Source organism: Eschrichtius robustus, chromosome 18 (assembly GCF_028021215.1).
Source record: "Eschrichtius robustus isolate mEscRob2 chromosome 18, mEscRob2.pri, whole genome shotgun sequence".
Taxonomy (NCBI): domain Eukaryota; kingdom Metazoa; phylum Chordata; class Mammalia; order Artiodactyla; family Eschrichtiidae; genus Eschrichtius; species Eschrichtius robustus.
In genome coordinates, this window is record NC_090841.1 from 16,969,332 (window position 1) to 16,984,200 (window position 14,869).

At 33.7% G+C, this 14,869-nt stretch overlaps 1 protein-coding gene across 3 annotated transcripts in view; it reads left to right on the forward strand.

Annotated features, from left to right (window-relative positions):
- The window catches only part of INTS6 (integrator complex subunit 6), a 109,435-nt gene that overhangs the window by 3,428 nt on the left and 91,138 nt on the right, over window positions 1-14,869 (forward strand). The gene's annotated exons all lie outside the window — the stretch shown is intronic.

The following is a 14,869-nucleotide window of genomic DNA, read 5'->3' on the forward strand; positions in this document are numbered from 1 at the left end:
ACTTTGAGTTCAAAGACAGATATGGAACTTACCATTGTTCAGTTATCCTTATTTCCTTATTATTGGATATACTAACTGTTATTATTTGGTTGGCAGGTTGTCAGTGTATAGCAGAACTACTAATTTCCTGTTCTTCTGCATCACATTTCATAAGTGGGAAAGGCATTTAGACACGTTTACCTTCTACCTCCTATTAAAAATATTTCTTAGGTGTTTCCTTAGAAAAAACTGATTGCCGTGGAGAGGCTGAGGACATTTGTAATTTAAACCCGTATTTTCCTTTTCCCAGTTGCCATCTTCCACCAGAGGATGCTTAAGTTCTTGTCTATAAAGCTCACAAAAAGTTTGAGGTTGAAGGTGGTCCTGCTGTGCTCTTACCACTTTGACCAAGAGAAGAGCCTGGAGATAGGATGTTTTTGTATGTTAAGATTTATTAATTCAACACGGGGGAGAGATTATGCCTTTCAGTTATTTTGATGAATAAGCAAGGATGCAAGGAGTAATATCCTGAATTGCCACATGAAAATGATACTAGCATTAAAATAACTAAGGAAGCCACAATTTTCCAAATGAAAATGACAATGATTGAGTCTAATGATTATGATTCTCATGATTAATTAGAAGAAAACATCTTCCCAGAAGACATTTTTCATCATAAGATTTTTTTCTTGCTGATTTAAATATACATTTTCTATTCAAAAAAAGGATAAATTATCAAGAAGTTTGGATGTCTCAAATATTTAATACTGAATATAGTTCATGTATTTTCTTCGTAAGGTTATCTGCCTATTTTTTGTGGAGTACCAGTTTTCTGTAACCTCAGTGTTTCTTGTAAATACTTCCCGTTTCATGCTCTATATTAGGATCTGTGGAGCCCACAGTACTAAATGCTTGTATATAATCTCAGTAGTTGAAGGAAATGAGAAAAGGTGAGCTAGATGAAAGGGCATATTGATTTTATAGAACATCTAAAAACCTTTAAGTTTCTGAATGATTCTCTTAAACACTTAAATGGGGTTTATATATATATGTATCTGTATATTTATATAGATATCTCCACATGTGTTCCCACCACCCACATACATGCACATATGTGGTTTCCATAATCAATTCCAAGAGTATTTTTAATATCTATATATTGCATAAGTTTAGTTGGCATACCTACAAATAAAACGTCTTTGAGATATTAGCTAGGATACTAAGAGAACTTGCAGGGCATCAGTAAGGTTAAAGTAGCTAAGAGAAAAAATGATTCTTGGTGAATGTTTTCTCAAGCACTTTGGATATCTCACTAACAAGTTCCTTGCATATAGAAGTCCTTATAAATATTTAATTTTGATAATCAGTACCATTTGCTGATACTTCTACGATCATGGAACAATGTGTAGTCAATCTTTTCTTTATAAATTATGATAACAACTTATTAAATTGCTTATCCCTGCAGCTAAATTTGATAGATTTTTTGTTTTTTCACATGTATTCACCAGAGTTTCAAATAATGCTGATCTTTTGAGAGCCACTGAAAATTTGAACCTGCCTTAATATCTAAAGTTTGGACATGTATAAAGTTTTAGAGGTCTGATTAAAGTTTCCTATGTAGATCGGTTTATTTTTCATACTTTTCCAAATTGTTCTATTTTCTGTCAATGTTTTCAACATTGTTTATTATTATTATTTTTCTTTAAGTTAGGTTCCAGTGAGGTTTAGCTGCTGAATATTACTCTGGCCTGCAGTTCATCATTTTTGTCACTGGACTGATTCCACACTCCTACTACTCAATATACTAGTACTGATTCAGTTGTTCTAGGACTTAGAATGGTACCTGACCTACTATTGTATGCCTTTGGTGAAGACAATCCTTGAGTAATACCATAAAAGGAAGTATAATATATGTTTAATTTTTTGAGGGTTTTTTATTCCAAGTGTTTACCTCATTGAAAAATGGTGGCTTTTAGACACCATCAAATTGAATGAATCTTAGGGAGAATAATGTTAGCCGGTTTTATTCTTCAGCATAAAGAGCTATTTGTGAACTTAGCAGATAATTCAGGTAGATTTCTAATAATACTGCTTTTTTCCCTTTACCAAAGCAGTACCCATTTAGTTCTCAGGTAGTACATAATAAAGGCTTCTCTTTTAATGTTGGTAGGTGAAGTAATGAAAACTTGATTCCCATTTGGGTTTTTGGTTTCCTTTAGGCTATCAAGAAATATGTAAACAATAGTTTGGTATTTATTGACCTATAGATATCTTTTCAAAAGAAAGTAGATTATTATACTTGAACATTCTGTGCTGAATATAAACTGGAGACATTTTTTAAGTCTCTGAACTTTTTTTTCTAATTTTTAAATTGTGGTAAAAAACACATAGCATCAAATTTACCATCCTGACCATTTTTAAACGTACAGTTCAGTAGTGTTAAGTATATTCACATTATTGTGCAACCAATTTCCAGAACATTTTCATCTTTCAAAACTGAAAGTCCTTTCAAAGCAATAACTCCTCATTTCCCCCTAACCCCAGCCCCTGGCAATCAAAGAAGGGCACCATTCTACTTTCTGTTTCTATGAATTTGACTACTCTAGAGATGCCACCTATAAATGGAATCATACAGTATTTGTCTTTTTGTGACTGGCTTATTTTACTTAACATAATGTCCTCAAGGTTCATACATGTAGCATGTGTTGGGATTTCATTTCTTTTTATGGCTAAATAATATTCCATTGTATGTGTATACCACATTTAAAAAATTTTTTTGTATATACCACATTTTGCCTACCCATTAATCTGTTGATGGACACTTTGGTTGCTTCCACCTCTTGGCTGTTGTGAATAATGCTGCTATGAACATGGTGTAAATGTCTCTTAAGATCCTGCTTTCAGTTCTTTTGGATATATACCCTGAAGTGGAATTGCTAGATTGTATGGTAATTCTAATTAAAAAAATTTAAGGAAATGCCATATTGTTCTCCATAAAGTTTGCACTATTTTATATTCCCACCAATAATGCACAAGAATTTCAATTTCTCCACATCCTTGATAACACTATTTTCCTTTTTTCTAATATTAGCCATCCTAATGGATTTGAAGTGATATCTCATTGGTTTATTTGCATTTACTAGTTATTATTTATATTGTACATCTCTTCATATGCTGGGTGGACTTTTGTATACTGGCTTTGGAGGAATGTCTGTTCAAGACCTTTGCTTATTTTTTAATTGTTATTTTTTCCCGTTGTTGGTAGGAGTTCTCTAAATATTCTGGATATTAACCCCTTATCAGGTGTGCAATTTGCAGATTTTTCTCCCATTCCACGGGCTGCCTTTTCACTCTGTTGATTGTCCTTTTCACAGAAGTTTTAATTTTTGATGTATTCCAGTATATCTATTTTTTATTTTGCTGCCTTTGCTTTTAGTGTCATATCCAAGAAATCATTGCCAAATCCTATGTATTGATGCTTTCCCCCTATATTTTCTTTCAGGAGTTTTAGTTTTATGTCTTACATTTACGTCTTTAATCCATTTTGAGTTAATTTTGGTATATGGTGTAGAATGAAGTAAGCTTCATTCTTTTGCATGTGGACATCAAGTATTTCCAACACGATTTGTTGAGGAGACTGTCCTTTTCCCTTTGAAAGGTCTTGGCGAGCGCCTGAACTTTAAGCCTCTTGAAATTATTTTCAGTAATTATTGATGGATAGGGGACTCTATAGTCAAACTTGCTTAAATGTTTTTTCTCCATCTTTAATTGTGTAAAAGAAGAGCAATGGCTAGGAATGTGAAAATTGGATTCCAATTCTGACCTTGACATTGAATTACTATGACACATTGGGCAGTCACTTTACTGCCCTGTGCCTCTGCTTCTTCGTTCCCCAAATTGCCAGTAATGAAGCCATTTATACCCTTATAGAATCCATGAGAGTCTGAAATGGGATGGTATATTAAAATGTAATTTAAAAATTATGAAGTGCTCAGTAGACACAGAGCATACTTTTTCTCCCCTCCATAGATTCACCTCTGGTTTTCTATTATTTTTCACCTTTGAATTTGAAATTAGTTATAAAAATCTAGTGATATTTAAAGCTGATTTTTATTACATGCTTTGAAATCTGTTAGTAGCATATTAAGTATATGTATATTTTTCGCAGGGGGGGCTTTATATTGCTTCCTGGGGAAGCAGTGTGAAAGGTAAATGTAACTTGATCAAAGTTGTCTTAATGGCAGTTGATAAGCATGGGATAAAGTACAAGGATGGTATTTAAAAAAAAAAACAATGTTAAATGAAACTGGATGAATATCAATTAGCAGATAAGTCAGAAAGTCATTCTTTCATAGGAATACAAGTTAGAAAAGGAACCCTTAGAAGACAAAAGCACATGTTTTAGGATTCTTTCAAATAGGGAGCTCCCCCTAGTGCGTTTAAGATGAGATTTACACAAGTTTGATATGCAAGGAACTTTTGAGGAGCACATCTATTAGGTAGATCAAGGGATGTTTTAAAAAGAAGGTTTGACTGAGCTCAAAGTAGTATATAACATGGCTATGATTTATTTCCTATTGAGCATTAATTTAATTTTTTATTTATTTATTTATTTTTACATCTTTATTGGAGTATAATTGCTTTACAATGGTGTGTTAGTTTCTGCTTTATAACAAAGTGAATCAGCTATACGTATACATATATCCCCATATCTCCTCCTTCCTGCGTCTCCCTCCCACCCTCCCTATCCCACCCCTCTAGGTGGTCACAAACCAACGAGCTGATCTCCCTGTGCTATGCGGCTGCTTCCCACTAGCTATCTATTTTACATTTGGTAGGGTATATATGTCCAAGCCACTCTCTCACTTTGTCCCAGCTTACTCTTCCCCCTCCCCGTGTCCTCAAGTCCATTCTCTACATCTGTGTCTTTATTATTCATGTCCTGCCCCTAGGTTCTTCAGAAGCTTTTTTTTTTTTTTTTGGATTCCATATATATGTGTTACCATATGGTATTTATTTTTCTCTTTCTGACTCACTTCACTCTGTATGACAGACTCTAGGTCCATCCACCTCACTACAGATAACTCAGTTTCATTTCTTTTTATGGCTGAGTAATATTCCATTGTATATATGTGCCACATCTTCTTTATCCATTCATCTGTTGATGGAGACTTAGGTTGCTTCCATGTCCTGGCTATTGTAAATAGAGCTGCAGTGAACATTGTGGTACATGACTCTTTTTGAATTATGGTTTTCTCAGGGTATATGCCCAGTAGTGGGATTGCTGGGTTGTATGGTAGTTCTACTTCTGGTTTTTTAAGGAATCTTCCACACTCTTCTCCATAGTGGCTGTATCAATTTACATTCCCACCAACAGTGCAAGGGGGTTCCCTTTTCTTCACACCCTCTCCAGCATTTATTGTTTCTAGATTTTTTGATGATGGCCATTCTGACTGGTGTGAGGTGATACCTTATAGTAGTTTTGATTTGCATTTCTCTAATGATTAGTGATGTTGAGCATTCTTTCCTGTGTCTGTTGGCAATCTGTATATCTTCTTTGGAGAAATGTCTGTTTAGGTCTTCTGCCTGTTTTTGGATTGGGTTTGTTTCTTTTGATATTGAGCTGCATGAGCTGCTTGTAAATTTTGGAGATTAATCCTTTGTCAGTTGCTTCATCTGCAAATATTTTCTCACATTCTGAGGGTTGTCTTTTCGTCTTGTTTATGTTTTCCTTTGCTGTGCAAAAGCTTTTAAGTTTCATTAGGTCCCATTTGTTTATTTTTGTTTTTATTTCCCTTTCTCTAGGAGGTGGGTCAAAAAGGATCTTGCTGTGATTTGTGTCATAGAGTGTTCTGCCTATGTTTTCCTCTAAGAGTTTTATAGTGTCTGGCCTTATATTTAGGTCTTTCATCCATTTTGAGTTTATTTTTGTGTATGGTGTTAGGGAGTGTTCTAACTTCATTCTTTTACATGTAGCTGTCCAGTTTTCCCAGCACCACTTTGAAGAGGCTGTCTTTTCTCCATTGTATTATTCTTGCCTCCTTTATCAAAAATAAGGTGATCATATGTGCGTGGATTTATCTCTGGGCTTTCTATCCTGTTCCATTGGTCTATATTTCTGTTTTTGTGCCAGTACTATACTGTCTTGATTACTGTAGCCCAGTAGTATAGTCTGAAGTCAGGGAGTCTGATTCCTCCAGCTCCATTTTTCTTTCTCAAGATTGCTTTGGCTATTCGGGGTCTTTTGTGTTTCCATACACATTGTACAATTTTTTGTTCTAGTTCTGTGAAAAATGCCATTGGTAATTTGATAGGGATTGCATTGAATCTGTAGATTGCTTTGGGTAGTATAGTCATTTTCGCAGTGTTGATTCTTCCAATCGAGTAACATGGTATATCTCTCCATCTGTTTGTATCATCTTTAATTTCTTTCATCAGTGTCTTATAGTTTTCTGCGTAGAGGTCTTTTGTCTCCTTAGGTAGGTTTATTCCTAGGTATTTTATTGTTTTTGTTGCAGTGGTAAATGGGAGTGTTTCCTTAATTTGTCTTTCAAATTTTTCATCATTAGTGTATAGGAATGCAGGAGATTTCTGTGCATTAATTTTGTATCCTGCTACTCTACCAAATTCATTGATTAGCTCTAGTAGTTTTCTGGTAGCATCTTTAGGATTCTCTATGTATAGTATCGTGTCATCTGTGAGCATTAGTTTTCAAGATGGTAATTTAAATGACAAATTTCAAGACCCAGGTTTTATTTTCTTTGAAAATACTTGCTATAATTTATCTTCATAATTTTATACTCTAAATCTGTTTTCTAAAGGGTCAAAAAACCACCCTGGTGTGTTTTTTCTAAAAGAGAATGAAAAAGAATATCCTAAAGACATCAATTGCATTCTTGATTAGAAATTATTGAAAATAAATCAGAAGTACAAAAGGTAAATAATACGTTCCATTTCTTCAAAGAAATTTTTATTTTCCCTTTATGCGGAAGAATGTCAATAATTATGTATTAAACTGTACAGCTGAAAATTAAAAAGCCAGGAACAAATATTTGAATGAAAGAATTTCACTTATTCAGTTATTTTCAATTGATTTAAGGTCATGTATGGTCAGAATTAGCTAAAAGTATTGTTTAGCCATGTTTGTGTTACGGATTTCTCCAAGGAGATCATATAATATTTTATAACTTGAAATCTTCCTAAATATTTAAAATTATTTTTAGTCATCATAATCCTTCACTCAAATTTATACTCTTATAAGTAAAATCGTCTTGGTGGGTTTCTTTTCTTTGGTTGGTCAGTGCTCACGTATACCAGCCCTGTTTTCTTTCATTTAATTTTTTTTTTTTTAATTCTTATTTTGTTTTTGTTTTTTTGACCGGGGCACTCGGCTTGCGGGATCTTAGTTCCCCAACCAGATAGTGAACCCAGGTCCTTGGCAGTGAAAGCGCAGAGTCCTAACCACTGAACTGCCAGGGAATTCCCTGTTTTCTTTCATTTTAAATAAGTAATTTCTTTATACAAACTTAATTTTCATTTAGCCCTATTATTAATCTGTTTAATTTAAGCATGGTCCCAAACCATAAAGTACTGAGTCTTTTGGGTTTTGTTTTCGTTTGTCTTTATTCCCTGATTCCTCTTCTTTCCCCCCAAACTTTTCTGTTGAGATATACCTTAAATACACATATTCTAATTATGAAACTTAGTGAATTTTTAAATACACTCTTGGAAAAAAAAATTGAACTTTTTGCATCTACTGACAGAAGTTTTCAGTAGACTTTCTGTAAATATTATTATGGTTATTGTTTCCCAGGGCTTTATAATTGAAAGTGATGTTAGACTCCATCTTCCTCATTGTATAAATGTAGAAAGTAAGGCCCAGAAAAGTTAAAATGCTGAATTTCCTCACATTATGAAATATTTCAAAAGAGAGCAATTGGTTATGAAACAGTCATGCAGATTTTATTAGTAATTTGTGTTTTATTTAAGAGCAAATTTTATTGGAAGGTATAGCCAGTAGGTCTGAGTCCCTCTGGGTGGGGGTGTATCAGTAGCTCTCCATGAAATGTGCGTCCTTTCAGTTCCTCTGTGAAAAGCAGTCCTTTCATTTTGTCGTTTTGTTACATTTAGCTTTTCTTGTAACACCTGTTAACATACTGTTTGTTACATTCAGTTGGATTTTCTTCCCACTCCCTCCTCCCTCCCAACTCCTTGAAAAAAAAAAAAAAGAATGTGAACGTGGGGGATAGTTGCCAGGATTTTATACCGTTCTTAATTTAAGGCCTGGATGCTAATATGTGTGTGTGTATATATATATATATATATATATATATACTGTTTGATTTCGTATTCATAGTTTATTTAAAGTTTCTGATGTAGTTAATACAGGATTATTAACCTAGTCAGTTAATTAGTTGACTTTTCCCATGTAGTGTGCCAGTATTACTGCTGTAATTATAAGTTTTTACCTGGACAGCTTTGTAATTAGTTAACTATCAATTAGTTTCCTTTGACATAAGATACTTTTGAAAATCTCTAAGCATTGTTGTTAAGATTCAGAAAAATCTGTTTGGCTCTGTGAATTCCTAGTCCACCCATGGGTTCCTGGTAAGTCATGTAATCTCTCAGCCTCAGTTTCCCCATTAGGAAAAAATAGAATGAAATAATCTATCTTGCAGGATTGTGGTAAAGATTGAGTGATATATGATATAATTTGTTATTGTAATACACGTATTACCATTTTTGTGAATTTCCTTTTATTTGAATTTTAAAAATGGGAATTGTGGGTAGAGTATTTTATCCAGCTTTTTAAAGAACAAGAATTGTGGTGATAGGGAAAGAACTGCTTCATTAGAACTGACTGTACCTGGCTCTGGGGCTACTAGCTTACGTTGTATTGACTGACAAGTCCCTTAACCTCACTGAGCCTCAAATTTCTCATCCACAAAATGGTGGTAATACCAATCTTGAAAAAGTTTATAAGGATTGGAAATAATATTTGTTAATCATCTAGCTAAGTGCCTGCTTGGAAAAGGTTTATAATCTGAAACCTTTGAGAAAAAACAACAAAAGTTTTTTCATAACCCAACATGTATACATCACAAGAAGCTAGAATTAGCTGTCCAGCAGTTTCAGCTAAAGTAAAATTTCTTGCCTTAGGGAACATAATGGTTTTTGGCTTTGAATTGAAGCTTTGTAGATTACTCCACAAATACTCTCCCCTTGGAGTTACAAAAGTCTTTTCCTCCACATCTCTAATTCTTATTCAGAAATGGTTTGATAACAGTGAGTACTTCAAACAAACAAACATGTTTTGGATTTTCAAAGCAAGAAAGGTTTTAAGCTTCTTTGAGGAAATGTAGATCTCAGCCCATTTTTAGGGCTTTGTAACAGTATATTTTAGAGTTCAGGTTGGTGATGATTAGGATGGGGTGGAGGATGTCATTGTGCAGAAGAAAGGTCAAATGTAAAAGGTATGATCCATTTTATTGTTTGTAATGTAGATTTATGTGGGAAAAGAACATAATAGGATGACCCTAGGAAGGATTATTTTATGTGATGATATTTCTCTTTTAGGGCCTATGTGATCTGAAATTTGATTATTGGTATATTGAGAGATAGTTGTACCTCAAAAGTATTTTAACTTAAAAATCTTATAATTAAGAGGATTAGTTGTAATCCGAGGACCAATTTATCAGCCTAGTTATGACTTATCAAAACTTATTCTAGGTCCTACATACTCTTGCCTTTTTTATCTTTGCCTTAAAAGGAAATGACGTTTTAACATTTTCCATCTATTGTTTTTTTTTTTTAAATGGAATGCTGTGTTGTTTTGTTTTGTTACTTTTATTTATTTATTTATTTATGGCTGTGTTGGGTCTTGTTTCTGTGCGAGGGCTTTCTCTAGTTGTGGCAAGCGGGGGCCACTCCTCATCGCAGTGCGCAGGCCTCTCTTGTTGCGGAGCACAGGCTCCAGACGCGCAGGCTCAGTAATTGTGGCTCACGGGCCCAGTTGCTCCGCGGCATGTGGGATCCTCCCAGACCAGGGCTCGAACCCGTGTCCCCTGCATTGGCAGGCAGACTCTCAACCACTGCGCCACCAGGGAAGCCCCCATTTATTAGTTTTGTTCATAGACGCTGGGGAACATGTGAAGGTCCTTGGGAGGATTATATCGTCTAAAAAACTTTATTATAGAAAGGAAAACAGTTCTGAGTATGTGAGAAAAAGTAATTGTAGCATTAGCTATTAGGTAATGTAATTTGTAACTAGTCATTGACAGGATAGATGCTGGCATGTTAAAGGAAAACTCTCACTTTGTCTTAAAGCTGGTGAACCTAGTTAGATATTAGGAAACATCAACAAATTCTGCTTATTCTGGAGTTTAGACACTGGAAGCATCCAAACAACTATTCTGAAAGGATTAAAAGCAATTGATTATTTTTAATCACAGAAATTGAAGATGATTGAGTATGCAGTGCTCTGTCAAAGGTTAGACTGCAAACCACAGTGGATGATGTTACAAAGCCTGGTGGGTCCCTAAGATAATGACAGATAATAGTACTTTGGATTATTAGGAATAAGCAAAGTAATGTTTTTGTGGCCTCTGATGTAATGCTTGAGTTGTGATGGTTCCTGATCATTTATGTACTTTGGAAGGTAATAACTAATGTAGAATTTTGAATTTTTGTTGTACATTTTAAATTGTCAATCCCATTTCTCAAACCAGTAAGTTAGAAGGAATACCCAAGTAATTGCATCCAGAAAATTGGGCCTAAATCAAGTAGTAGAAAGAGTAAGAGATCTTTACATCTAAATTTTATTGTTAATCAAGAAGGGATAATGTCTAATCCCAAACAAGATTATATTAAATGTAAATCCTAATGTAAAAAAGAGTTATCTTGTCATGTTCTTAGAGCTTCCATTTCAGTGAGCTATAGTAGCAATCAAAAACATGTAGCAATCTGTGCAGGCACCCACCCATCCATATGTGACATCTGCTTTTTCATGAGGTTCATTTCTAACTTAAAACCTTGGTGGATTTGTATGTATAGATAGGAAGGCTTGTAAAAATTTGTTTTTAACAGTAGAACCCAAATATTATGTGGTTAGTTTTTTGTTTCCCAAATGTGTCATCTATTTTGAAAAATTTATATCTATAAACACTTGGGAAGGTGCTTAGCATGAGCATCAGTAAATGTTTGAATCAGAATTTAGCAAGAATGAATTTCTAGAAACTCTTTAGTCAAGTACATATACCTGTATAATGGGTTTGGAGAAATTTAAATATTTCCTCCTAAAAAAACTTACTGAAATTGGGTTACCACAAATTCTTTCCTAGAAAACGAAAATTCCATATATTATATATGTATTTTTACAAAGCAGGGCCCCTTAAAACTAAATCTCGCAATTTGATTTATCCAATTAAATTATTTTGAGGTTGACCTTATTAAGCTGTAGCATATGGGAAATAATAGACTATTAGGTTTTCCAAGTGCTTATCATGAATTATTTTCCTTTATTAAGTTTAATACTTTATCGCTAACTTTACTGATATGCAGTATTTATTAGGCAGTTCTTCATTTTCACTTGTAGTCTTAAAGATACTTAGGTAGAATGCTGTGGTTGAATTCCATCTTTTTTGTAGGATAGCTGTGGTATGTGTGAATGATTCTTTTGAGAGCATATTCATAGTATGGATGTTTAGAAGGAAGTAATGATAATGGTTAAAGATGTGATTTAATCAGACTTTTGCAAAAGTAATATCTGTAGGTTTGGTGTAGTCAACACCCAAGGAGATGATTTTTTTTTTTTTTAAACTTTGGGTTTATTTATTTATTTATGGCTGTGTTGGGTCTTCGTTTCTGTGCGAGGGCTTTCTCTAGTTGCGGCAAGTGGGGGCCACTCTTCATCGCGGTGTGCGGGCCTGTAATTATCGCGGCCTCTCTTGTTGCGGAGCACAGGCTCCAGACGCGCAGGCTCAGTAGTTGTGGCTCACGGGCCCAGTTGCTCCGCGGCATGTGGGATCTTCCCAGACCAGGGCTCGAACCCGTGTCCCCTGCGTTAGCAGGCAGATTCTCAACCACTGCGCCACCAGGGAAGCTCGATTATTTTTGATAGAATAGGCAGATCTATATGATTTTTTTTTTTTGAGGTTAAATTAATTTTCAGCATTATTGCTGTATCACTTGGCCTATCTTTGAAAATGTGTTTTCATCTTGGCTTTTATTTTTTTACTTTTTCTGTTATGTTTCTAACATGTTTTTTTTTCTTTTTTTAATTATTTTATTTTTTTGGCTGTGTCGCGCAGCTTGTGGGATCTTAGTTGCCTGACCAAGGATCAAACCTGGGCCCTCGGCAGTGAGAGCACAGAGCCCTAACCATTGGACTGCCGGGGAATTCCCTAACATGTTTATTATTATATGCTTTGCTGGAATTAAATTAATACCACGCAATCCATTTAGTATAATGGATGTATTAGGTTCTTTATCCAGAATGTTAGTATTTCTTAAGTAAAATTATATTTCTGATACCCTCATTACTCTTTTTATGCCAGTATAAACACTGTTTGCCTGCTACTATTTATTAAATAATACCAAAACCAATTATTTATTTGTTAGAGTAATCTTATCCAAACTTTAGACTCCAGTTCAGATGTAAAACTCAAAATTCTGTGAAATTATTTAAATATTTAATATTTAAATACATTTAATTTATATTACTGTCCTTTGATGCACTCATTGTTAGTCTTATCAGTCATTGAGTTTAACATTCATCTTTTTCACAAAGTCAGGCTAGTAATTCTTCAGTTCTTATAGTGAATATTTTTTACATTACTACTACAGCTGACCCTTGAATGACACTTACATGTGTAATTTTTTCTTGCATACTACAGTACTACACAGTCTGGGGTTGGTTGAATCTGAGGTTGCGGAATCGCAGATACGAAGGTCCGACTATTAAGTTATATGCGTATTTTTGACTGTGCAGGGGTCAGCGCCCCTCAACCCCTTGCGTTCAAGGATCAGCTGTATTTAGTTTATTATTTAAATCAAATCTTAGGATATTGCTCCTTACTCATTATGTTAAAATAAATACATGAGATTCCCTCCTACTTTTGCTCAAGTCTTATTATTCCATCTGTTTCTAATGCTATTTTTTTAAAAATAAGGAATTAAATAGATAAAGGAACTGTACTGGTACACAATTGTGTAATGGCATTACTTGAAACTAAAAATATATTTCTTTTAATGGGGAATTTTAACATGTTTTTCTTTAGTTTATACTTTAATGTATTCTAAGTACTAGGTTTCTATACACTAGGAGATTTTTTTTAAAAGTTTTATTTTTGGATACTGAGCACATTTTTATTTTGAAGAGTACTTGTTTTGAATATGTTATAAATGCACATGGTTAAAAAGTTCAAGCATTAGAGAAAGTTATACAGTTGCTCACTTCAGTTCTTCAGAGGCAACCATGATTAATCAGTTTATAGCGTGTATCCTTCAGAAATCTTTTGTATGTAGTCGAAGGTATTATTTTAAAAGCACTGATTTCTTTTTTTTTTTTTTTTTTGCTTTTTCAGCAAAAACTTTTTCTTTTTTTTGAATTTTATTTTATTTATTTTTTTATACAGCAGGTTCTTATTAGTTATTCATTTTATACATATTAGTGTATATATGTCAATCCCAATCTCCCAGTTCATCACACCACCACCCAAAGCACTAATTTCTTAAGATGAATATCTGAGTTTTTACATCAAAAGACTTATTTATGCCACACTACTTGGGGTCTTGACTCTAAAAGTAATCTTGCTGAATTTGAAAACAAACATAAAACTTGTAATTCTGGCCTTGGAATATTGATCTTAATGTAAGCCTGTTGGGCCTTTACTGACTTAAATAATGATTATATTTTGTTTGGAACGTGTAATTAACCAGTTGTGTATTCATCCCTGTAATATAATGAACCCCCCCACCCTTTAAAAAAAAAAAAGCTAAACAATATTAATGACAGTGAGTTATTGAATAGAATGATTTCATAGGTCTTATTGCTAGAGTTTGAGGCTAAAATAAAAAAAAGGAACTGATTTAAAGAAAAATATTAAGTATATAAATATTAGTGCAGGTAATAAGTAGATATTGAAAAAATTCTGGTTGTGGTATTCAAATGTCTGAAGTTTGAGCAATATTAAACCAAAGAATGTTATTTATTCTGGTTGACTTGTGTTGCAAAGTATGTATTAAAAGCCTCTTTTCTCAATTCTGTATAGTTGTAGAAGTGTTTATTGGTATTATGACTAATAAGGCTTTGGATGTGAATTGCAATCTAATACTTTTAGAAATAAGCTTAAAGTAGAAAAATACGTTTAATATTAATGTTTCTGTATTTTATATTTTTTATAGAATCTGATTTTTGACAAATTATGAAGGGAAGTGTCAGAAAAAGTTTCTAAATGAATATGAGGTGGTTTATCATATTTTAGAAGAACATATATTGTTACCTCTTTATTATCTATGGTAATAGAGAAAAATAAGGTAGATAATGCAGGACTCTTTTCATATTTTCAGTATTTATATAGATTCTACAGTGATGTAAATAAAGGGAACCTAAAGCTCTAGTCTTGAACTTAACTTACAAAATTTTTAGCAGCAATCCTGCTAGGTACTTGTCCAGTATATGCATGAGAACCTTGAGTGATGTAGTACTTATTTCTCAGGGCTGCCCTTTCCATTTCCTTACATTTTTGCTTGTTGTCACTGTAATTTACTTGAAAAGGAAGTTTTAGATTGAAAAAAGCACGGGCTATTTCTGGAACTTCTTGATTTTCTGCTAGGTAATATACTTTTAGCCTAGACGTATAATGTTATACACCTTAACATCTTTTTGGGT